The sequence below is a fragment of the Lonchura striata genome, chromosome 2 (assembly GCF_050655825.1).
Source record: "Lonchura striata isolate lonStrDom1 chromosome 2, ASM5065582v1, whole genome shotgun sequence".
Taxonomy (NCBI): domain Eukaryota; kingdom Metazoa; phylum Chordata; class Aves; order Passeriformes; family Estrildidae; genus Lonchura; species Lonchura striata.
Window position 1 is genome coordinate 60,217,601 of NC_140704.1, and position 24,491 is coordinate 60,242,091.

Consider the following 24,491-nt stretch of genomic DNA (forward strand, 5'->3'; position numbering starts at 1 on the left):
GAGCCTAGTTGCAAGGTATCATTCCACAGTATTTACCTTAGAAATCGTCACCAGCCAGCTCTAGGAAGAGGAGACAGAGGCTGAAAGGTCACCTACAGGAATGTAATGAGATGTAATAAATGTCTATTTATGGGTTTGGAGCAAAAACAGATCAGGTGAAAACACCAGCCTTTGATGTTTAGAGAAAACAGAGACTCACATGCTGCTCCATGTTCCATCTCACATCACCAGCTGCACTGTTCCCTCTTTTTATCTGCAAACTTTGACACGTCCACATTCTCTACCTCCAAAGACCTTATTTTGGTCAAATATGACCAGGATAAGCTGCACTTTGTTCCAGAAGCAAACACTTCTAATCACCTGCAACACGCCAGGTCAGCAAACATTTCATCGTGCTGAGGCAGAACAGTACAGCTGTTCTGTATGGTATGTTCATCAGACAGTTTCACATGAGGCACTTTACAAGTAAAAAACATTTTCTGAAATTAAAATATTCCACAGAAATATGCCCATTTCAGACAGGCAGAGACAGAGAGCGGATATCTTTCCTGCCTCTCAGCAGCTCTCTGAGCAGGTGATCCCAGAGGCCAGGTGATGGGAGCATGATCTGCTCCTCACCAGCCCAACTCTGATTTGTCTGCAGGTTTTTGACAACATCAATTGTCAAGCTATGGTTCTCTAAATCTCCTAGTCCCGCTCCATGCAGGCAGAGCACCTCCAGGTGCAGCTCTGCCCTGCTAAAAGGAGTGTGATGGTACTTCTCACCATTCCTGCTGCTCTAAGTTTCCTTCTCTCCATGAGGGGTGCACTAAAGACCTGACTGTGGTCCCAACACATACCACATCTGAAAATTTTCCAGCGCAGGACATAAAAAGGTACCTCGAATTTTGCAAATAAACAGAATCTCCAGCATTCAAAGCATCCCAGGGGCTGAAGTTCATTTCTACAGCCCACTCTGAGCACGATGCTTGCAGGGCAATTAGCACTTCCTCAATTTTGTTGGCTGCTCTTAATTATGCCTGACTCACTTCTAAACCCCAGGATGAGAAGAATGAAAGGCCAGGTTTTTCCACTACCAAGTGAGAGATCCATTTGCCATTCAAACCAACATAGTAAAGAATGGCAGTGGAAGGTGTGATGTGAAGAGTTCTACCTCTCAGCCCTGAATAAAAGCAGCACCAGTAGCTATTTATGACCAGGACATAAGGGGCAAGTGGTTAGGTAGCTGGCAAAGATAGATTTAGAAACTGCTTCCCAAACTTAAAGTGAGGTCACAAGTTACGTCACTGAGGCCAAAATCCCACAAAATATGGGAGGAGCTACTAGTGCTAAATGCACACTCAGTAAGAGCTTTCAAATGCAATGCAACATCCTCTTTCTAAGGGATTTTCACTTACAGCAATATGACATACTACTGTGGCATTCAAACTGCTGAGAGAGGCATGAAGCACCTGATCACTTAAATTACAAATTTTACTCTCCCATTAGAGCTTTATGCTTCATCTGCCATTGATAGAATTTGCCAGATACCTAAATAGAAACTTAATTAAAAGATTCTTCCCTCCCTCCCAAGGATCTTGTATTAGATTTACAAAATACGCCATCAAAAAAAAAAATAATTTTAAATAAAGCTCAAATGCAGACTTTTCTCACTGATACAGGTCAGTGGGTCACTGAGTCTATTAAGACACTAGTCTATAATTAGAGGAGAGAGTGCTACAGCTCTCCAAGGTCATTGAGTAGATTTTGATAAAACTAGGATAAAATCTACCTGACTATGGGTCCAAACAGTAAGCAAAGGAATCAATGCTCACATGTTCATACACTGCCTATACAATGCAAAAACTGCAAACTCAGTTTCACACTTACCTCAGGAAACAAAAGACCTTTAAATGACAGTTTTAATTGCTGTGTCTGCTCTGTGCCCACATCTCATACCCCTCCATCGTGTGCTTAACATGGTTTCTGTTCTCTGCACTCATCCAGCACAGTCTCCCTGAGGACAAGTATGTGATCTACCTCCACATGGCTGCTCTCAAGGCCTGGGATGGCCTGGGGTTTGTTTTCTTAAAGTGCAGTAAGGGGTTGTTTCCTTTTTTTGCTTCAGAAAAAGCCGGGGGGGGGAAAGCACAATAGATCTAGGGGAGTCAAAGTAATATATCCTTTTACATTGAAATAGATGGAATTAAAGAATTGGAAAATATTTTGTAAAAAGCCCCACAACAGTAAATAAGGACATTAGCTTTTTTCATACATCATAATTGGTAGAATAAGGTCTGAAAGAGATTAGAAGGGCACAGGGAGCTTTGTTCCTCTTTTTACCTTTCTCCTGCAGTCCTCTAAGTGGGCAGCACAAAGGAGTAAAGCCCCCTGTTTATCAACAGAGAATGAGAAACAGCTGTGCCAACGCCAAACCACCGCTTCCAGGAGTTCATCTTCACAAGAGAGGGGAAGGTAGACAACTAATATGCCTCCTCAAGGTCAATGGCTCTGTCATTTCATAATGCAGACAAATCATGATCTTCATGAAGTTTTGGCCTCTGATAAACACTACAGCTATTCCAGGTCACAGCACTGGTCATTCAGGTTTGCAGATTACACCAAAAGGAACTGGAACTGATCCAAAAGCTCCTTTCTTATTGGAAACTAATCATTCACCCTGTAACACTCTGTCAACTTGTAATATTAATACCACTCTCGATTCCTGAATTTTGGGAATAGTCCAACTCTTACTGCAAATATGGATCACAAGCAGAGTCAGATCAAGCCTGAACTGCATAATATTGATTATTTCCTATTTCATGATTTATCTCTTTGTCTTTAGACCAGTAAAATCCTCCACAGAGATGCAGCAGTCTATACCAGATAAATAATTACTTCCAAAACCACATGTTTCTACCTGTCACTACACACTCTACAAGTTCCAGTTCAGACAAGTTATGAAGCACATGACCTGATTCTAGCCAGGGAAGTTAATGGGATGATACATGCTCTTGAGGTCAGTTGTACATCTACATACTTAACATATGATCCATCAACACCACCAATACAGAACCCATGCCAGAAGCCACAGGCAGATCAAGGTAATTTCCAAGTGCTGACACTTTCACTTCCCCTACACTTCACTGAAAAGGTGTGATCTGAAGAAACACAACAATAACCTTCCCAAAAAAGCTGCAACTAAACAAACTGGTTACACATCAACTATCCCAACCAGCTCCATACAGTCACACAAAGCCCCAGCACCACCAGGTCAAACTGCAGATTAGTGGTGAGACAACAAACTAAGACTAGGAAAGGCTCCTGGCTCTCTCCATGTCCATGGGCATTGGAATGCCCATGACAGAAACAAGACGCCCAAAGATGGACTTCTAGAATGAAGCCTAGAACAGACTGGGGAGATTTGCACCCAGTCTCTCCACCCTATGAACCAGCACTGTCTTCAGACAGAAGTAGACTTGCAGCTAAAAAAAGCAGTGCTCTCTCTCAAGGGCAATGATCAGAACTCAGGTTAGCACTACCACAACCCTCTCCAGTGGGCTGAGATAAATTACAGCTCTGAGACACTGAGCTCAGAGCTGCTACCCCTTCTGCTGTGGCAGACACACTGCAGTGGGGACTGGCAACTGGCTGCTCAAATGCTCAGGCACGGGAAGATGAACTACTTCTGACCACATTATGTGAAACCTACTGTTGTTTTCCTTCACAGAGATGGTACTGAATTCCAAGAGCCACTCCTGTAGCTGCATGAAGTTTATCAGACCTGCCAAGCTTCGTTATGTTGTATTTCATTCTTTACAGTGAGTTTGAAAGTTTAGGCCAGACATCACCCATCATACTTCTGCCAGTCAAAATCGGCTTTTGAAACATCCTGGTGTGATAATACCCTCCATTTGGCAGCACTTAAACTAACAGCTTACAGCATTTTTGCTGTATGAAGGAGTGCAAATGATCAGAAAGGATTGTGTTATGCCACAATAGAGCAAAACAATCAAAGCAAAGCAAACTGCTTCACACCTCTTAATTTTTTGCTTGGTTCTGCAGTCCTTCCAATGTAACAGCACAACAAATGTAGACAAAGAAACTAACATAATGCTGCTAATGCTCAACACATCATCAAAATCCTGATAGCCTATGGCCACAGTGAGTCCTAGGCTCACAGGGGTATGGACAATCAAGGCAATATTCTGTAAAAAGAAGGCTGCTAGTCCCATTTATCTGAAGAAAAGCCTGAAAACATGAACTTCAGATCCCAGTTAGGTAGGAACCCCTAAACTTTAGTCTCTGATTTGCAGTCCAGTCTTATGATTTCTGCATGAGAGTTAGAGCTAACTAAAGAAATAAAGTTTTGAGGTGAACAAATTCATTGGCAGTTTCAGATCAAATTATGCAAATACGTTGTCCTTCAGCAAAAATGGAAATTTCCATTAAGACGTCAGCTCATTTCAACTTCCATTTTAATTTGACTGTTTTCTTTCAGAAGAAACTTTTTATAAGGTAATGGACAAATCAAGCTTTTTGTACCAACTCTGGAATAATTTTTCTTCTGATATGGTCAGCCACTGGCCGAGCCAGTCTCTCACACTGCTCTACCACTCAGTGTGGAACGTTTAAGTCTAGTGATACACCACGACTTTTTTTGCTTTCCTAGATTAACAAAGGCAAATGAGATACACTATCAGCTGAAACTATCAGCTGCAGTTTTATGGAAGTGTGCTTTCAACAACTGTGATTCAGCTTTTTTGGCTTAAAAATAAAATCACAACATGAGGCATTTTCAACCTACAAGTTACATTTCACGATGTGACCAAAAGCAGAAGAGGACTATGTGGTTGTTGTAGATGGATAACAAGATGATTGGATCTTACAACTCAGGGATGACTATTGTGTGAATGTTATGGAAAGCTTTAGTGATGTATAGTTATGTTATTGTAGTTTAGATGTCCTCTGTTCTCCCCATAGTTGCCTTCCCCCCACCTCTGTATTGTTGCCATCAGACAGCCTGGGTTGTCCAAGATAGGCAGAAAAAGGCACACACGTGTGCCCCTTCCATGGGGAGGCTGGGAATGGAAAAGCTGGTTGCTTGGGGGGTGAGGCATGGCAACACCTGACCTTCAATCAAGTTACAAGAAAGCAATCTCCACCCATGCTGACTGATAAACTTTGGGAGGGGCCAGGGTTGGCTGATGCAACCCCCAGGGGTATAAAAGACAGAGCATCCATCTTGAAGACGAACCCACCATGTGGTACTCATGAGGGCAGTTCCCAGCACTGCAAATTTTTCCTTATGTAGTCTTTTTGTTGTATTTTTGGCAAGGTTTAATAAACCTTTTACATTTTCAAAGTGAGCAGTTGTTTGTCACATGGTCAATAGGACTGCTGGTTTTTACAAGTGTTTCTTGCAAAATACAGGTGGTTCACAGATTTCTTAAAATAAAAGTTACACTCATCCCAATGTTCTCCAGCATACATCCCAAGATCATTAATTACTTTTGAAGCCTTACATCAAAGAAACCTTACCACACATTTCCAACATGTATTTCACCTTGAATCCAGTGTTCATTTCTGGTCCTCTCACTAAAAGAGGAACATTGAGGTGTGTCCAGGGAAGGGCAGCAGAGCTGGTGATGGGTCTGGAGCAAAAATCTGATGAGAAGCATCTGAGGGAGCTGGGGGTGTTAAGCATGGAGAGAAAGAGGCTCAGTAGAGACCTTATCACTCTCTAAAATTGCCTGAAAGGAGGTTGTGGTGAGGTGAGGTTGGGCTCTTCTCCCAGGTAACAAGTGACAGAACAAGAGGAAATGCCCCAGGTTGCACCAGAAGAGGCTTAGATTAGATGTTAGAGAAAGATTATGCCCTAAAACAATTGTCAAGCATTGAAACAAGCTGCCCAGGGAAGTCATGGAGTCACTGTGCCTGGAGGTGTTTAAAAGATGTGGAAATCTGGCACCTGGGGACATGGTTTAGTGGTGAACATGGTAATTCTGAGTTAATGGTTGGACTCAATGATCTTAAAGGCTTCTTCCAACCTAAACAATTCTGTGATTCTATCACATTGAATAGCAGTTAGAACCCAAAGAGGTGCCTTAGGGACAGCTCACTAAAGAAGGGAAAAAGAAAACGTCTAGAGTGTTGCACTGGATGAGATTATCTCAGACATGGTGTGAAAACACACAGCTTTTTATGCATATTTGCAGGATCTGACCATTTTCCACTCAATTGAGTTCTTTACCTAATTTCTGTTACAGCATCATATCTGTGTGTTACAGTGGCACACTGAACATTGGCAAGCCAATGCACACAACCAAACTGGTGCCAAAGGCACCACACTGACAACACCCATTTAGGCTTTGACCCACAGATGCAAAATCAGTGTTAAAAAACAGGATCAAAAACTGCCTCTTTTATATTGCCAAAACACGTTCTTGAGTGGGATGAAAAAAAAAATTCGGCTCTGGACCAAGATCTGCTTTGTGATACAAACTACAATATCTCTTGCTATACAGCCAAAAGGTTTTTGAAATTACTTTACTGACATATTTTTTACTTTTTAGAGTTGAGTCAGTGTTTTCTTAACTTTTGCCTAAGCGCCTTCCCTGTCAGGTGTCTTTCAATTGAATTGTTATTGCCTTTGGGGTTTTTTTTTGCACACCACAGAAACGATACAAACATTTTTACTAAAGCAAGCCATAAATTTAAAAAAATTATTCATATTTTGCCAAATAACAGCATGGATTGGAAAAACAATTTTCTATTTTTTAAACCACTCCTTCACACTGTGCTCTCTATTTTTTAAGCCATGAAGCCTCTGCCAGTTTCTTCCAGGCCAAGTTTTAAGAACACCAGCCAGACTGTGTTCTTTGCCAATAAACAGGATCCATAAGTACCATGATGATTTAAAAAATAATGTAAAGATCAATACAAATAATTAGTACTGTTATTCCTATTATTAACATTCATGCTTCTTTGCTCTGTGTTATCATCTTCTGGAGCAGCTGCATCTAGAAAAGAGAGAGGTGCCAGCAGGTGGCACGCCAGAATACAAACCATTAATCACCAGGGCTCGCGGGACCAAGGAAGCCAGTTCTGCTTGGCTGGCCCACTACGCCTTCAGCACCCTTCAGGAGGTTTGGTTTAGGATGATCGTCTCCACCTTCCCTCTCCCAAACAGCAGGGAAAATTTCTGCCAGTCTCCCAGCTTTTACCTTGCTGCTGGGTAGGATGCAGCAGCACGCTGAGATGCACCTTGTGCAGACCCTTCTAGAAGCGAGTAAGGGACACATCCAAAGGACACCCAAAGCACTGAGCTCATTACTTGCTCCCTGACCAAGGGGAGAACTCCCATAGGGCACCTACAGTGGCTTTCCCATCTTGTACATGCAGAAGTGCCAGCATCTTGCTGCCTCCCACCACTCTCCTACACTCCTCCCAACACAGGACAGAGCTGAAGTAATGCTGTTTTTTACTGCTTTAAGACAGCACCACCAAGAAAAAACAAACCCCAGCAATTAGGAGACCAGCTCCTTTGTGTTTATTTTTAGCTGTGCCCTACACACACAGAACAGCTGTAGCGCTCACCTGCATGGCTAGGAAGTGTCACTACAGATGGCTCCCCAAGCCACCAGGTGAAGACACCCACCCTGCTCTGAGCCTTCTGCCTTGCCCCAACACTCACACACCTCCCACAGCAGCATCAGTCACACCAGCACTTCTTCCATCCAAACAAGGACTGTCAGTAAAGCCTCTATCTAGATGTCTTAGCAGCCAGAAAAAATAAATCCACCTCAAAGAGCTGTGGAACCCCTGGCCTTTGCATCTTCCATCCAACTGTTAAAAGTAATCGCTTATGTTGCTCCTGCTGAAAACACTCCCAATCATTCAGTGTTCAAAATTACACTCTTGAGAACACTGTGCAAGTGTTTGTTGATGAAGGAGGTATCCTTAAACCCAGAAGGATTGTGCCGTTCCCTTAGAAAAGGAAATTTTAAACAAAACAGCAAGACAGTTGTTTTGTCCAACTCTAGGCATCAAGCACAGCAGTCAACATTTAGAGGTAATGAATTGCTTCATTTGACAAAGATGAATTTTCACATTGTTCTACCCTGGAAAAATTTAGAGTTTGAAAGTACTGAAGGTTCATACAACAGGGTGGAAAGAAAAAAGCCTGCATTTTTATCAGAAGTCTTTATGAATTACCTAAAAGTTACACAAACATGGAAAATAACTAGCCCTCTTACAATAAGCAAAGTATTTACTGCTTAAACTCTCCTTAAAGGCAAACCTGTACCATGGGATCCATCTTCTCATGTGGAAATAGCAGAAAAGACCTGTCAGAAAGTAATTTCCTTTCTTCTACTGTATATGTCAGTGGATCAGTGGCATTTCCCTGCCCCCCTCCCTCCAAATTGGCCCAAAACATAAATAGACACAAAACTGGAAAAGTTTACGGTCATATCTGTGTATATGAACAACAAAGGAAACCAAAGTAATGTGTCCTTCTTGCAGAACAGGCCCCACAATCAGTGCCATGACATCCATTGTGTTTAGGGAACTTCTTTGTATTTAGAATTTCAAACTCATTTCCTTACAAGCTACAAACATCTTTTTTCTTGATGGTGCACTAGTATCACCCACTGAAAGAGGCACAATGCAGCTCAAGGTTTATGCAGTATATGCTCTGCAGACAAGCTTGCTCAAAACATGTTCTTAGAGTAAGTTATCTTTAATACACAAAGATGGGCTGACAGCATGGAAAGAAGAATGAGGCAACTGTTCATGCTTACTCTGCCTTCCTAGCTGCTATCTCACTGTAGATGTGGACAGTAAAATATTCACCTGTGGGAAGACAAATTATGAAGCATAACTTAATCCATACACAGAGCAGCAATGAAGTGTATAACTGCTTAATACCGGAAGTATTTCTAAATTCACAGTCACACAGTTGTTGCTCAAAGAACTTACTTGAATCTCCTGTTTCCACAGATGTCCCCAAACAGATGCATGGATGCTCTCCTCAATATCCCACCCATCTGATTGGGAAGCAGAACTAAGGGGTGATGAGGCTTCAGTATTCTCCTTGCTATTAGGTGCAATAAACCTCCATCTCTTAGTGAGGACTGCAATTAGTGTGGACTCTCAGGAGCCTTATCGTTGCCAAGCAGCAAAAAGCAGGCAAGTTCATTCTAAATGGGTTCAGAAAAGCACACAAAATTCTCTGGCACTGATTAGTCAATAGATATGAAAAGGGTCAATCTCTTTGTAAGTAATGTGATTCTGTGAAAATTGCAAGGAAATATCATATATTTCATAGAGGTAAGAGACCAAAGGAGGAACATTAGAATAAAAACTTCTTGCTTTAAAGACAATAGTTTTATCCACCTATATTCTTTTTTTAGTTTGACTTTTGCAAATGAGCTCAGATTTTGCAAGCAGACTTTCAGGCACCTCAAAATAAAGAACAAAGGTGCAAGACACAGGTGTGAGTTGTACAATTTTAAGAATCAGGCATAAGACCCCTTTTAAGAAAAAAAAAATCATTAAATATTTTCATTCCCATATGTTGAATGTATAACTCCTCTAAAGAAAGCAGTAAAGGCCACTGAAATGCAAAGGTCTTTGTTGATGGAAAACTGCTATTGTGTATTGTTTAAAATGACACAAAAGAAATCAGCATGAATGCTAGAAAATGAGGACTTTAAAGAAGTGAGCTGAAAAACTCCAACTCAGCATTATATCCTGATTTAAAAATGCACAAGTACAAGCTATGGACCTCTGTGTCCCTCTTCATTTGAAAAAGCAACAGTATTATAATTTTATTAAAGGACAAATTTGTAGATTTGTCTTCTTAAAATTGCCAGTTCATGATCCCTAATTTTTTTGTTCTCATTTCATAACCACCCATTAACATAGAAGATAAGAAGGTTTTTTTACTGCAGCTCCTCCCAAGAGCTACAACCATGAAGTTCCTGTAGTTGTGGGATTACATTTCCATGGCCTCTCACCAAACACCACTACTTATTTTTGGGTCACACTAACTCAAAACATAAGGACATAAGGAACGAAAGCCAGTATCCCACACAATTCTAATTTTGCTTCAAATAACTCCTCACTACCATAAGTAGCCCAGCTCACAGCTTCTTGTGTCAGGGATGCAGCTGCATCAGGAGAGATCTGCACAGTACTTTGGGACTCCAAGAGGCAAATCAATGTGAGGGAGTCTCTTCCCTAAACTGTTTTTGAACATGGTCAAAAGAAACTCCTAAAATGCACATTTTCTTACCAAAATGCTTTGCACTTGTTCACTTTGCAATGATGTTCAGGAGCACCAGTATCATAGCATGAATTAATTTATGCATTAATATAATTATAAATTTATACATGAGTTTAAGGAAATGTAGCGCAGTTTGTAGGTGAGCGCACAATTTCTTTAAAGCTGTGATAACCAGCCTAGGTCCAGTTCTGCCAGCATTTATTTCTGCCACTGGCCACTCCATACAAAACAGTTCCACTGAGCTGGGTGAAGTTCCTTTCACAGTAACTGCTCTCAAGACCAGATTTGAGCCAGACTTGCCCAGGAATCCTGCCAGTAGAGAAACCATCGTGGTCAAATTCCCAAATGCCAACATGTGTGACGTGATGTCCAAGAGGAACAGACCTTCCCAACCTTTAGATAAAGAGGAGGAAGGCTAAATCTCAAACATTCAGCAAAAGCTTTCAGAGAAGAAAACCACTGGATTTTTTAAGAACACCTCAAAATCATCCTGACATGCCCTATATTTCATGATCTATTTTAAAGTTCCCTTTCAACAACTATTACTTGTGTTTTCTGTAGAAGTCACACAAACAGGGAGAGTGACAGCTTGCAAAAGATTGTAAGCTGAAAGGCAGAAGACACCTTGAAATTGAGAGGATTAAAAAAATCCAAGTTTCTGTATGCTTGCAGACTTTCAGGAGGGTCATTTTTCTTCCTGAAGGGGGTTGCTAATTAGCCAGCCATAAAAGTAGCAGATCTAAGCAGTCCTCATAAAAATAGTTTGTTGGTTATTGAAAGGAAATTTGTGAGTAATACAACTTCACTGAATTCTAACTAATTTGCTATTTCTGACCAGCTTCCCTCTTCTATACATCCTTAAACTTCATACTGACACATCTACTCCACAGACCATCAGTCTGTTCAATTAACATAATTCCAGCATTTCTGCTGATTTCTATTTCAAGAAGGGAATCTTATCCACTTCAGAAAGTAAAATCTGAAATCTGAAGAGTAGTTTATTTCTCTTCCCAGTTTAGCTCCACTCCACATCAGAAATATTTATGCCAAACAAGAGGTCTCCTCAGGTAAATCATATCACATCCCCTACGTGCTACACTTTGAGCTCACAACCAATTTCAGTATCCTAGTATCACACTTTGTTAGTGGGGACAGGCCCATAAAAGTGGTAAGATGATTAATTAAAAATAGAGACAAGTGATCTTTCATGAAAATTTATCAATTTTCAAATTAATACCTTATGACTTATATGAAACGAACAGCTATGCCACCTGTACTAAAGGAAGTGATGCCTTTCTACTAAATATTGGAAATTTGGTAGTCCATTTTCAGAACTGTGGAATGCTGCTTACTCCAGCTCAAGATACTTGCAGACAGGATGACCCTTGTTCCCAAGCTCCAACAGGGAATGGGCTTCCCAGCTAAACTGCATCTCCCACAACCACAATGGCAACTAAACTTTAAGAGGAGCTTGAAGTCAGCCATAAAACCAAACCCCAAGGGACAAACAGGAAGTAAAGTATACTAATTACAGTTCCCGTGGGGTATGGTGCTAGAATTCCTAAATCTAACCCTTCAGTTCTTTTTTTCAGTGAAAGGAGATTGGGGGGGGGGGGGGGGGGGTGGCATGTCCCTCCATAAAATAAACCAATGAACTTTGGCAAAATTAAGATGCAGAAAAACTCTTCTAAAAAAGGCAGTGCAGGGCAAATCCTCAAACCAGCTTAAAACCAACTGAAGAGGCAAACAAGTTCACCCTTGTACTGCTCAGAAGCTAAAGAGGAGGAATTTTTCTAAGAACATTCTTGAAGCTTTGTAGCAATATATCCCTGACCCCATCCTTCACCATGCAGTTCTTCCCATTTCTGCCTTAAAAGAAAATCACTACACAGGACTGGATCTTTACACACTTGACTCACCAAAACCTCTCGAGGCTTTAGCTAGTTTGCCCCGGGCTGACAGAAAGGCCTTGGCGTAGAGTCTTTATGGTGGTGCCCCAGTGCTTGACACTGAAGTGGAATGGAATTAAGAGAGGCTCATGGCTTCTGGATGCTGCAAACACCACTTCCTCATGCCACTAATACCTCATCCTCCAGTTAGAATATAAATATGTCAGGGCTGAGCAATGGGACAAGACAGCCAAAACACAGCAAATACCTCATTAAACACGAGAGGATAGCAATCCTTTTCATCATCTCCAGGATCTCTGTGAAAGTTACCACAATGAAAAAAAAAAAGCAAACCTATTCAGAGAATTAGTCTGATGACAAATAATCTAGCCTGATGAAAAAACTCATTATTTCAACACAATCCAATAATCTAGTTTATCAGCAGTCCTGATAATCTGCTCTTTTCAATGGCCCCTTGTTCTTCTTACTCTGAAAAAAAAGTTATTCTGAGCTGCAATGCACCTGGAGGAGCAATGAATGCATCTGCTACAGGGCTGGCTCACCTACGTAAGGGGCTGGCTTGAGAATTGCAGTAGTCTTTCCAAAGGGTGTCTAGTCTTACTTTCCTCAAGACAGAACCTCAGGCAGATGATAATGTTTAAATTAACCCTTTTGCAGACAGTCTTTCAACAGAGTCTCAAGAGTGGCTACCTCAAAGGGATCTGGAGAAGGTAACTAAGAAAGTGAGCCTGTCGACTGCAAGTTTAAATTCCCATCAAAGATTACACCACCATCATTAAAAGCTATGGGGGTACTACTTTAGAAAAAGCTGAAACACACATAGTTGCAATACTGGGTCTGTGATCTGCGATTTAGAAACCACCTCTATTAATGCAGTTATGCACTGAAATGAGCATCTTAACTATTAATACTGATGTTATTGGAGAACTCAGCTTTTTACCTGCAGTAGTAAGATCTAAGCTGGCCTACAAATTTAGCTTTAAACACACCTTCAGTTCAAATTGAGCTGCATGCAGCAGGGTCAGGACTTCCCCAAGCCACATGCCAGTAGCAGACTCAGTGAACCCACACAAGAACTTGGGTATGCTCACAGCAGAAAGAAACTTTTCTACACTAGGAGCAAATCTGACTAAATTACAATATTCTTTTCCCCTCTCCCAGATTAAAGTTTCAAGTAACACGAATTTCAGTAGTTCAGGAGAGCTTCACCAATGCCTCCTCCTTAACCCCATTCCACTCTGAAGTGCATAATTCAATATCCAGGTGAGAAAGGAAAAGTGATTGTAGGGTGAAGAAGTTCCCGTCCCTGCTCCAATAATTGTTTAATTATTTTATATTAAAAATTAATTTGAAAAAGGGCTAGAATCCAGGTAGTCTAAGGGGTTTACCTATGAAGAGAAAAATATCCATGATCAAAAGCTGCTAGGCAAAGGTGGGAACTCAGCCTTACCTTCCTTTGGGCTGAGTATCAGACCTAACTGAGAGAGAGCAAGCCCTAGCTCCTCCACTGCTTACAATTCAACAGAAGATACCTAACTCCAGGAAGGAACACAAAGGAGCAGTTTAGCTGATTTTTGTGCAACAGAAAGAGGGATACCAACATAAAAGTCCTCATCTTGATCCTCCCTTGTAGCCAGTTCATGTGTCTCCTGATTTAGGATGCCAGCTTTCACAAATCCTATTCCAGCATTTCTCTGGGCATTGCACAAGAAGCCTTGTTATATGCATCACACAGAACACAGCCCAGAGGCTTGATACTGCTGTACTTTTTGCGGTGGACCAACTCTGTTGCAAATGTTTGCAAGTTGTATTAACGTTTTGAAAACCATGTGATTAATGCTACAAATGACAGCCAACCCAACTAAGCTAAACACTGAGTACTGTACCTTCCCATCTGCTGTTCTCCCTCAGCTGAAAGAAGTCAGGAGGGTGTAGGGTTTCAGATACTCATATGAAGTCACACGTGAAGAGTTAGTCAGTACAAAGAAAAAATGGAGCTATGCAGAGGCATTTCACAAGCAGAAGAAAAAAGTCATCAAATAAATGAACTTTAGCAAACAGCCCACATGCAGTGGGCTTTAGTTTTTGACTTAATACAGCTCAAAAACAGGACAAGCTAGCAACTTCTCCTGCCAGTGAATGAAAGCCCCACTAACAATCACAGTGTCATTAAAAGGTTAAAAAGGGTGGGTGAGAGGAGGCATTCTCTTTGCAGAATTCAGGAGCTACATCTCCTGTGCAAACAGGAAGCCATGACCTGGGCTGTCCCTCCGGCCAGGAGGCCAGGCAGGGACTCACTGGGCTGGAGGCAGGATGCTGCACAGCTCTGGTAAAAAAACCTGCCCTAGCACAGCCACCTTTCCCTGAGCACTAGGGTTGTGCTCTTAAAATCAAAGCATGTGTGACTGTGTCTGCATCTCAACCAGAAGTGCCCATCCACAGCAGACATAACAAAAATTAATTTTCAAAATAAGCTGCTTGATTGCTTTCTTGTTATTTTATATGATTCCTCATTCAGAAACTGGCACCATTAGTGCCTTCAGCTAAAACCACATGCAAGGGACAATACATCAGGCAGCTTTTGCTGTGTGAACTGAGGGTAGACAGGAGGGGGCATTTCCTTGCTTTCTATGAACTCCCACTCAATAGTTAATTCAGACTCTATGATATTTTCACCAACTACTTTAAAGTTAAATAATTATCCCATTTAAAGAAATCTAGCAATTATATTTTGCATCCCCCCCCCAACAGCTATTGCTTGTGACAATATTCATCTTGTCCATGATGTCTATTATCTGCTGTATAAATATTGATGATCTGAGTAATTGCTGTTCTGTAGATATGCTTCTCAAAGATATAAATTTCTCTGCCTGAAGTAGGCTGCTGACAAAGTGCTTTCCTCACTTTGCATGGCAATGAAATATTACTGAAGGTGTCACTGGGAGTGGGGGGAGAAATTAAAAAAGCAGCAATAACAGCCTTTGAAGAGGAGAAATTAAGTTATGTTTGTCTGTGCTGGGAAGACCAAATAGCAGCAAAGAACAATAAATTAGCTAAGCTGGTATTCAGGCAGCTTGAGGTTAGTTTATGCTGTGCCAACACCAAGCACAGCTGAAAAGGAAACAACTCCTCTGGACTCAGCGCTGGCCACTACTAAACCAGGCAGTTTAGCGACATATGGTATACAACATCCATGCTGTACTCACCCCCTGATGGCAAGGGTTACTTCTTCTGGACCAAAATTCAGCCAGAAAGCCAAGCCAATCTTGTGCTGGAGGAAACACACCATGCTGAACGTTATGCTGGGACAAACAGGCACCCAATGCCACCCTGTAACCTTTGCCACCACAAGGCCAACATATCACACAAAAGCAAAGATGGTCTTGTCACAACCCAAAACTCATCCATGGATACCACAGGCACAAAACAGAGCATTGCTTCAATATGTTCTTACTGGTTCAGTGCATTTGTGCAGCAGGCCTTGAGAACAGTCAGGTAGCCTTCTGTATTCCTGCAATTGATGAAAACCACTAAAAACACCCCACTGCATGTTCTGGATCATCTGATCATACTGCCCTCTGGTCTGGCAACCTGATTTTGAGAGAACCCTCCCAGTGGCACATGGCCTCACACTTCCAGACTTGAAATTTGCCTCTGGACAGTAAACAGTATGTGATAGTCTTCCTTAGTAGACACAGACTTCCTACAATACAAAACCTGAGTCTGAACCTCAGTAAAACTACCCCTCTGGAACTATGGGTCAAGGGTCAAGAGATGATGTTTTTTTCAGTCATGTAGAATTTAGCAAAGTTTATACAAAGAGTTTCCTTGTAGAAATAATCTAAGGTCTTAACCAATTATTTACAGTATCTGGAAACAGACACTGGACAAAGACCTTTATTAATTTTTTTTTTAATCTTTTGAATTTATAAATGCTACAGAAATTAAAGGGGAACTAAAACTCTGCCTGACTTACATCTGTATTACTGAAGTTTAGGAAGTATGTGATGAGGATGGAGAAGGCAGCAGGAGAAAAGCCACCAGACTCCCTATGGGAGCTGGAGGCCAGAGCAGGGGCAGGAGGTGGGTAGGGACAGAAAGCGAGCAGGAAGCAAGGGGAAACACAGATAATGTGCAAGCCACATTCGGCATGTCCAGAGGTGGAGAGAGAGGAACTGAGTGTTTGTAATGAGCATAAGAAGTACATCTGGAAGTCTTATTTCGCTGTTGTTCTAATAACTACATAATAAGCCATTTTACATAATCACAGCAGCCACAATTTTTTAATATATATTATATGCACATGAACAGGCTCAGTCAAAATAGTTACTAAACACTCATAGAGTCTGTCTTCTCCCTGCAATACTGAATGTTAAGCCATCTGCTTTTTCAGTGGATCCCTTGTCATATAATTAACTCCCAGTTTCTACAGCTTCTTTCCTTCCCTCATAATTTCTACAATGCTTTGGGGTTTGTATGTTACAATCTCTAATCACAACTGCAGCTCATCTCTGCATTTTGAAGGGAAGTTGCTTCCAGCACAAAACTGAAGGTTGAACTCTTACCAGTAACACTGGGCATGCTTAACTATTACTAAGCCACATAACACAGCCTAATAAGTCCACTAAGTCTTTTAAAAAAAATCCGCATGACCTCGGTTCTTACACTGAGTCATTTTGGAGACCAGTTGAGACAGAGCCCTGAGTAATTCTCTAAGATCAAGAGCAGACTGCATTACTCAAAGCAGGACTGGATCCTAACTAAAACAATCAGGTAATCCCCACCTCAATTTTTTCCCTCTCTTCTGTTTTTAAGACAAGACACAATCTAGTGACCTCCAACAAGTAGCCCATCTTAACTACATGGCCTCCTATATTTCTCAGAACTACTTTGTTTGTGTGCAGATTAGTTGTAACACATGCTATGCACATGGAATGCCCTACTGCTAATACAAATTACTTTGCATGTAAACACAAAATGCAGGTGGGCCAAACCACTAACTGCCCAATTCACAAGCACAGACTTCATACTCTCAAGCTTTCACATGCATATTAATTTCAATGCACTGGAAAAACCCCTTTAAGAAATGTGCCTCAAATCTAAAATGTTCGCATTCCTGAGTCACTAGAAAGTGAAATTAAATTATTTTCTAGGTAGTTCTTAATCCCACGTTTCACTGTGAAATCACAGTCACGTAACTTTACTAAAGCTATGCCTGTCCAGCGCATCTTTCCCTGCAGAGCAATGTCAGTCTAGAGTGTGACAAAATACAATTTCCATCCACAACTGCATCGCCTAATTTCCTCAGAGAGGATGCAAACCAGCAGCATTCCCAGCTCAGTGTGTTTTCATGAAGAGAGTAGCGAGCTTCATCACAGCTGTGCCAAAGTTGCTATGTCCACAAAAAGTAATGCTTCACTGGGTTTGTATCCGGCTACAGTCTCTCTCACAGAGATATGAAAATGCAATTTCACTATAAAAATAAATACAGTGGAGTGAATAATTTCTTGCACTGGGCACATGGCCATCTAATTTCACTGCTTCCAAAAAGCCACTGCACTAAGACCTGGGAAGCAGACAGTGTGTGGACTGCAGGACTCCGCTTCTCTAGCTCTTTCTGATTTGCCTCGGCTTTCCTGGAGAGTGCAAGGCTTCCAACATGGTGTCTGTGCCTCCCAGATGCTGGGCATCCTTTCTCAACATGCAACAAGCAGGGACACCTCCCTCTACCAGTGCAAGATCTGTAAGGAGGCCTTGCAGTGGCAGCCAAGGCAACAGCAAAGAGCGACCCTTGATCTGTGATGAAGGAAGAGCGAAATCGCCAACATTCATCCTCAGAGTAGCAGAGACCTCTGTGGTTTTGGGAGAAGCAGTATGCCTCCTAGTCTTTCCTTTTGATAAAACAGAACTATTTTACACTAGCTTTTTACAGGAAAGGAGCTCACAAGAAGAAATTTTGGCAATACATGGAGTTTTGTTCTTTACAAAGCTAGCAAAATCCAGTCAAAAGACCAGCAAAAGTGTATGAGCACTATTCTAATTAAATTTATTTACATTATGTACTTCTGATACAAAGCACCAGCTACCAAATACATCGCCCAATAATTCAAAGAAACCTAATAAGCAGTTTGAGATTCCAGGCAGTCCACTGAAATTGCTACTCCTACAAACCTCTTTCTTCTTGATTTTTGGCTACAGAAGGTAACATGCCAGCAATCTATCTTAGAACAGAAGCTGATGAAATGAGGGCATTTACAAAAAAAAAGCCAATACAATACAGTTTGCTTACCAAATGAACATGTTTAGCAATTTCTTTTTATGCAGCACTAAAGAAATGCAACTTGCATTTCTTCTGTTTATGATTGTTGTGACTTAAGACCTTTTCTTCTTCAGTTAATGCCTAGATGGCTCCCAGTTTTCACTTTGAGAATATCCCAAGAATATTCAAGCTTCAGATAGTCTAAACACATGTATCCTGACAAACAACACTAATCCCCACTTCCTAGGTGCACTACAACCAAACCACAGCTCTGTTTTCAGATGAAGTTGATCTTCAAAAGCTTTAAAAATGTACTGAAATAAGACCAGCAATAAATTTGGGGTTGGAGGAGGAATAGGAGTGGTCAGTCCTCTTTGTACTTATGTCCAAATGTTGACAGTTTTGTTCAGTTGTTTTTTTTTTTTCCTTTTATTCTTTTGCAGTAAAGCTCAGCTGGTTTAAACAATTGCCTTAAACGTTCTTGCCAACACAGGAGAAAAGAGGAAGAGCTGATGCAAGATGCTTTTCCTTTTGGGCAGTTCAGAGCTTTCAGTGCTCTGGCTTGTAGGTTTCTGTCTGCATGGAGCTTCGAATGGAAAACACTCATGAAATCCACTGAAGGTCACAAAACACTGCCAGAAATCAGATGCAGGTAGGATGCACTAAAGAAGCAAAACAAACCCCAGAAAACTATCTGCTCCCTTATATTACTTTTCTTTTTTCTTGTTTGCAAATCTTGCCACAATTGGAAAAGTGGCAAGAAAAGAAAATGTTAATGTGGTCATAGAATAATATTACTTAACTCCGATTTTGAAAGTAGTCAAGGACTTTTCTCTCTTGGAAGAGACACATTTCACACAAAGAAGCTCAAAATTTCTGTCATGTGTGGCAGTACTGAAACATCCAAAACCAGTTTCATACACTGAGACAACTGCGTGCATCCCTTTCACTGAACAAACAAGCCATGCTGAAATATAAAAGGATCTGCACCTTATGATTTACAAAGGGAGGAAGCTGATACATCTCAGAAGTATGCAGCACATCACACCCATGACTTCAGACCCTATTAACACAGTCCTGCACACTTCAGAACTAAGAGCTGCCACCGCCTCTAGTACTAATTAATAGCAAAAAAAAAAAAAAAAACAAAACAAAACCAATGAGCTGAAAGAAAAATAATTGGACATGCCTATTCAATACCCTAGACTAGTTTCACACAAATAGCAAGTGCTGTGCTGTAAGTTAGAAAAAGATATGGAGGGGCAAGAATTGGAAAAGTAAGCCAATGTTTATGTACCACCAGAATACAAAGTGGAATAACTTGCAGTTACTGCAAGCTGTTAAATTCAAGTTTTTCATACAAGTAAATTTACATATATCACTGATTTTTTGCCAGCCTATTTCTGGTAAGTCAAAAACATCCATATATTGTGTTTTTTTCTTCCATACATACATGTGTGAATGTCCATACAAAACATTTCTTCAACCTTTTACTTTTCTCATTTTGCCACCAAGAGAAACATAGAAAAAAGAGGATGAGAGAAGGGAGCAGAGAATAAGGATTTTTTTTGTATTTTGCTTTTAAATTTAAAAAATAGTAGAGTACATTTCTTTTTATGGGATCTTTCTGGTTTGGGAAAAAGCATTTTCCATTTGATTAATTCAGTCAACTAAGCATGTGACAAGTACCAAGAACAAACAGTTTTGTACCAAAGAGCCTGGCCCTTTGATTTCAGCTATTTTTAAAAAATGGGTATTTCTATACAAAGAAAGCCAATCATCAGGATATCAAAATCAGATCCCCCTGCACTACACTGCTGATCCACAGCATAAAGGAGCATCTAAGCCTCTGTGAACTGCATGCCATGGCCACCTTTGCTCCCATTTGAAAGCACAGGACACAATTTGCATTTTTCCAGTTTCTCCTCCCCACTGCCACTGTGGGATAATTAAGGGTACAAATGAAGGTCTGAGCAGCAGCCCTCATAAATTACACACACACAGAGATCCTTCTGTTTGAACCCAATCTTCCACAGGTCTCTAATGAGAGCCATGAACACCGTCTACAAATCATCTCATCAGTAATGCAAATAACCATCTTGACCTCCCATCAAGTGTCTCTCCAGCTTAAACACTGCCCTCAGACTGCACAGCCCTGGATGCCAAAGCTGCCATGTCCCACTGGAAGAAGCTCGGCATGACAATGCTCGGAACATCTCAAAGCCTGCTGAGCACAGCCACGCACCAGGACCAAAGCAAACCCTCAGCCACTTCTGGCCCTGGCTCTGCACAACCCAAACAGGCAGGCACTGAACAGGCAGGGATCTTGGATCTCACACAGGATGCTTTGCTCAGCTACGGAAACATCTTCAGGCCACCTAAAACAAAATACTGAGTAAGCAACACAGCAGAATGGCTACAGCACAGGCCTGGAGACTAAAAAATTGAAACGTGAATTTGTTTTGGATCCCCAGGGACATCACACCCTGCTCTGGGGATGCCGCAGCAGTGCTGTTAGCAAGGACAAGCCTCAGGCTCATCCTATGCCCCCAGGCCCATCTCCATCCCCATCTCCTGCTGCTGAATGGCCCCTGATCCTGGTGTATCATTTGCCATGCCTAAGAATGTGGATGGATTCTGTTAGAGCACTCTGAAATCAAAATGAAAAGAAAGGCATTCTTCTGTGAAACATCATTACCACCCTGCCAGCGAAGTGTGAATTGCAAGAGCTTCCAAAATAAAAATACATGTATTTGTATTAGTCCCTTACCCTTGGCATCAGGCCCATACTGCCAGTTCTCATAACATTTACAGGGAAACTGGCATACACAACAGCAAACAAAAGGAAATTCTGTGAGGATCAGATAGAAACATACCAAACAGGGCTTGATACCACAAAAGCAAAGAGAAGCTTCACCTGGACAAGCAACTTGTAGCTGTAGTCAGTGACGTCAACAGATCTACCATGGCAGAAGGAAGAAAACAGGCTCCCAAGCATCTGCAAAATAGCGTATTACAGGTTTTCTTTTAAAGAAACAGATTTGGAAAGTATTGATAAGGGGAAAAAAAAAAAAAAAGGTGTGAAGGATTTAAATATTCCAAATAACAGTGCCAGCACTTCAGCACCTTGGTCCAGCTGTGGCACAGCTCAGCCCCCACCAGCAGTTCCATACCCCACTGGAAGGAGAATTGCTGGGCTTCCAGTGCCACTCAGCAAATTTCTACTTTCTAAGCAGCAAGCATCAGAACAAGAGAAACCCTCCTATCAGCATTACCAGCTGTGCCCACAGCACAAACAGCACAAGCACGTACACTGCAAAACCTCAGCATTTGCTTGTGTGTAAACAGCCCATTTCTGGAAAGGCAGAGAAAATGTTTTCAAAGTAAACACTGCAAAGACTTTGTGTTCTTTAGGATGTCAGAAAACCTCTGTGATCAACTGCTCATCTTCCCCATATACTGTCTGCTTAGCTAAGATGTCTGTGGAACTCACAGGGATCACAACCACATCTCACAAGCCTGTTTTCCTCCCTGCAACAATGGCAGGAACTTTTCCTCTTACAGCAGTCCAGCTCCTTGGTGCGCTACCCTGCCTAATGTTAGCTAACAGACATTAAAATACCAACCAGCTCCAGAGCAGGAAAGGAAGCCAGAGGAACAAATTTCTAAACCTCACCACTAGGATGGCAGCTGCTGCCTCATGAAGGTAAATAGGGAGAAATGGGGGAAGCCCCTCACTGCCCAATTGGATTCCAGAAATACTTACAAAAGTATGAGACAGATGGAAGAAACACACATGCTAAAGCATTGAGGCATAAGACCATCTCCACCCCAAATGATTCATTTTCAGACACAGAGCAGCCCTCCAAAACCCCAAAGATACCTTCTCTTATGCAACTCTACCTGCAGCTGATGGAAAAGAATGCTTGCTTGATGAAGATGACAGGACTTTGAGACTGGGACTTCAATTTAAAGACCCCGTTCCTGAAAGGTGTCCCATTCTCAGCTTTTGACTTGGGAGGAGGCAGAAGGCAAGCAAAAGGACTGATGCTTTCTTCTCTTAACCACCTACACAAGTACTTTTTCAAAACATGCAGAATTACAGCATGTTATGTTTGAATTAAGGAGCCCGTAGGGAGAAGTTCTCAAAAACAGAAGAAAGAAAAGTTAGGAAAAATACTACAAAGAAAATTTGTTTATTTAAAACCTGAAGAAAAACAAAACTTAGAAGATAGTGGTTTGGTCCAATCCTGGATGAAGTATAGTCAAGTAAAACACCTGTCCAGCAGAAAACCTCATGCCACACACAGCTGCTACTTGCAGACTGAGCAGGACAGCTTCATCAGCTGAAAAAGAATCTCCCTCAGGTTAAAGGCCAGCACTGCTGGTCACGCACCAGGCAGACAGCTCCACCATCCTCACTCCCTTCCATGAGGATGAAGGGCACACAGAGGAAATTACAAGTCCAGAACCTAGGTAGCCCTTACAGGTTTGAGGACCTTGACACCACAGGTGTTTGCAAGAGCCTCTTTTTTTCCCTAGCTGCATCAGGACAGTATTTCAGATCTGATTTACTGTCTAGACACAGCATACCAGCACACAGGACAAGTGAAGAAGACTGAGAGCAGCAGAGTGTGGAAAACAGACTGGCCCAATCTTTTTCTTTCTTTAAAAACAGTACAGTGTGCACTCCATATCAACATCCTCACAAAAATGCTTGATCTGTCCTGCACCTCAGAAGCTGGCTGCTGAAAACAATCCAGAATACAATTAAAACATGGATTCTGTTAACTTTCACTTCCCTCTGCAATTTTGTAATCGTCTCATCCATCAATTTTGAAAGAACATTAATAGTGGCATCAGCTGGCTCTCCACCTCCTCTGCTGAGCCAGGTTTTTCCAACCCCTGTCCCTGCCTCTAAGCATCTGACCACAGATGCTGTGGGGAAGAGGAGAGCAAGGAGGCAAACCAGGGGTGAAGAGAGGCCAGCAGGGCATACCTAACATGGGGGTCATCCCACAGAGGACCTGCTTTTTTCCCAGGGGAGCTATTGCAACTTAACAGTGCCTGAAGGTCTGCCTAAACATGCTTACTTCAAAAAAAAAAAAAAAAAAACCCACACACAAAATAGAGAGAACAAGGTTCTATCAGGGATTAAGTGAAGCCAATCCAAGCTCAGACCAAATCCCAGGCACACAGGCTCACCACCACCTTCCAGGCTGGAGATGCCTATGCCAGTAGTGTGCAGGTTTTTTTGCTGTTTACTTTCCCCGCCCCCCCCCCCCCAACAAAACCTGTCCCCCATCTCTTAAAGATGTTTAGATGTCTCCATTGATACAAGCCATTTCTCCCAGTAACCTTCCAGAGGCTTGACAAAATCCCTGGAACTCCAAAAACTTTCAGGTAAGAGCTGAAGACCAGTCCCATGTTCCTGTTAATTGTTCCTCCATAAACACATGAAGTTCAGTAATCAAATACTGGCTCTTGCACACAGTGGCAATGCAAGGAGAAAAACCAGCTGGTACCAGTTTTTAGCATCTGTCTTATTAATTATTTTGTAAAGGTGTACAATCCTTGGAGTAATCTGGAACTTTTTAAGACACTTTTACATTATTTTATTAATCTAGTTTGACATGGTTTATAGTGATCATGGCCATGATTTATACCACAAACTCCCAAGAACAAAAGTCTGACTTTTAAATTATTATCATCCCAACTGTTTCACTGCAGGTCAGCCTAGTCTGTTCCAAGACTAGATTTGTTGGCAAGCGTATTTTCTTTGCTGGTACATCCACTTTTCCTCATCTAGTAAAATGAAACAAAAAAATCCTGAAGTACATAAAGAAAGCCTATTGTTATGCTCATTTGAACACAATCAGAAATTGTCTTCATCCTCTCTTGCTGCTGCATGAGGTTGGTATTAAACCACGCCCTCCCCCAAATAAAGATGTAGGAAGAGACTTGCAGTAAATTGGTCAGAAGACAGAAGTGCAGACATCAAATGACTTGCTGGAACAACAGACACCACTTTTCTGGAAAGTGGCCAAGTTCA

At 41.6% G+C, this 24,491-nt stretch overlaps 1 protein-coding gene across 16 annotated transcripts in view; it reads right to left on the reverse strand.

Moving 5' to 3' along the window:
- RNF152 (ring finger protein 152) overlaps positions 1 to 24,491 on the reverse strand; it is a 93,115-nt gene that overhangs the window by 10,590 nt on the left and 58,034 nt on the right. For 3 of the 16 annotated variants that reach the window (XR_014952596.1, XM_085571112.1, XM_085571110.1), the window contains one exon: positions 15,387 to 21,437. The exons of 6 other annotated variants lie outside the window; for them this stretch is intronic. The gene's annotated coding sequence lies outside the window, so the exon portion shown is untranslated. Of the gene's footprint in view, positions 1 to 36; positions 3,570 to 15,386; positions 21,438 to 24,491 lie in introns of those variants that run through there. 7 more of the 16 variants (XM_085571119.1, XM_085571126.1, XM_085571139.1 and 4 more) reach the window with 6 other exon arrangements.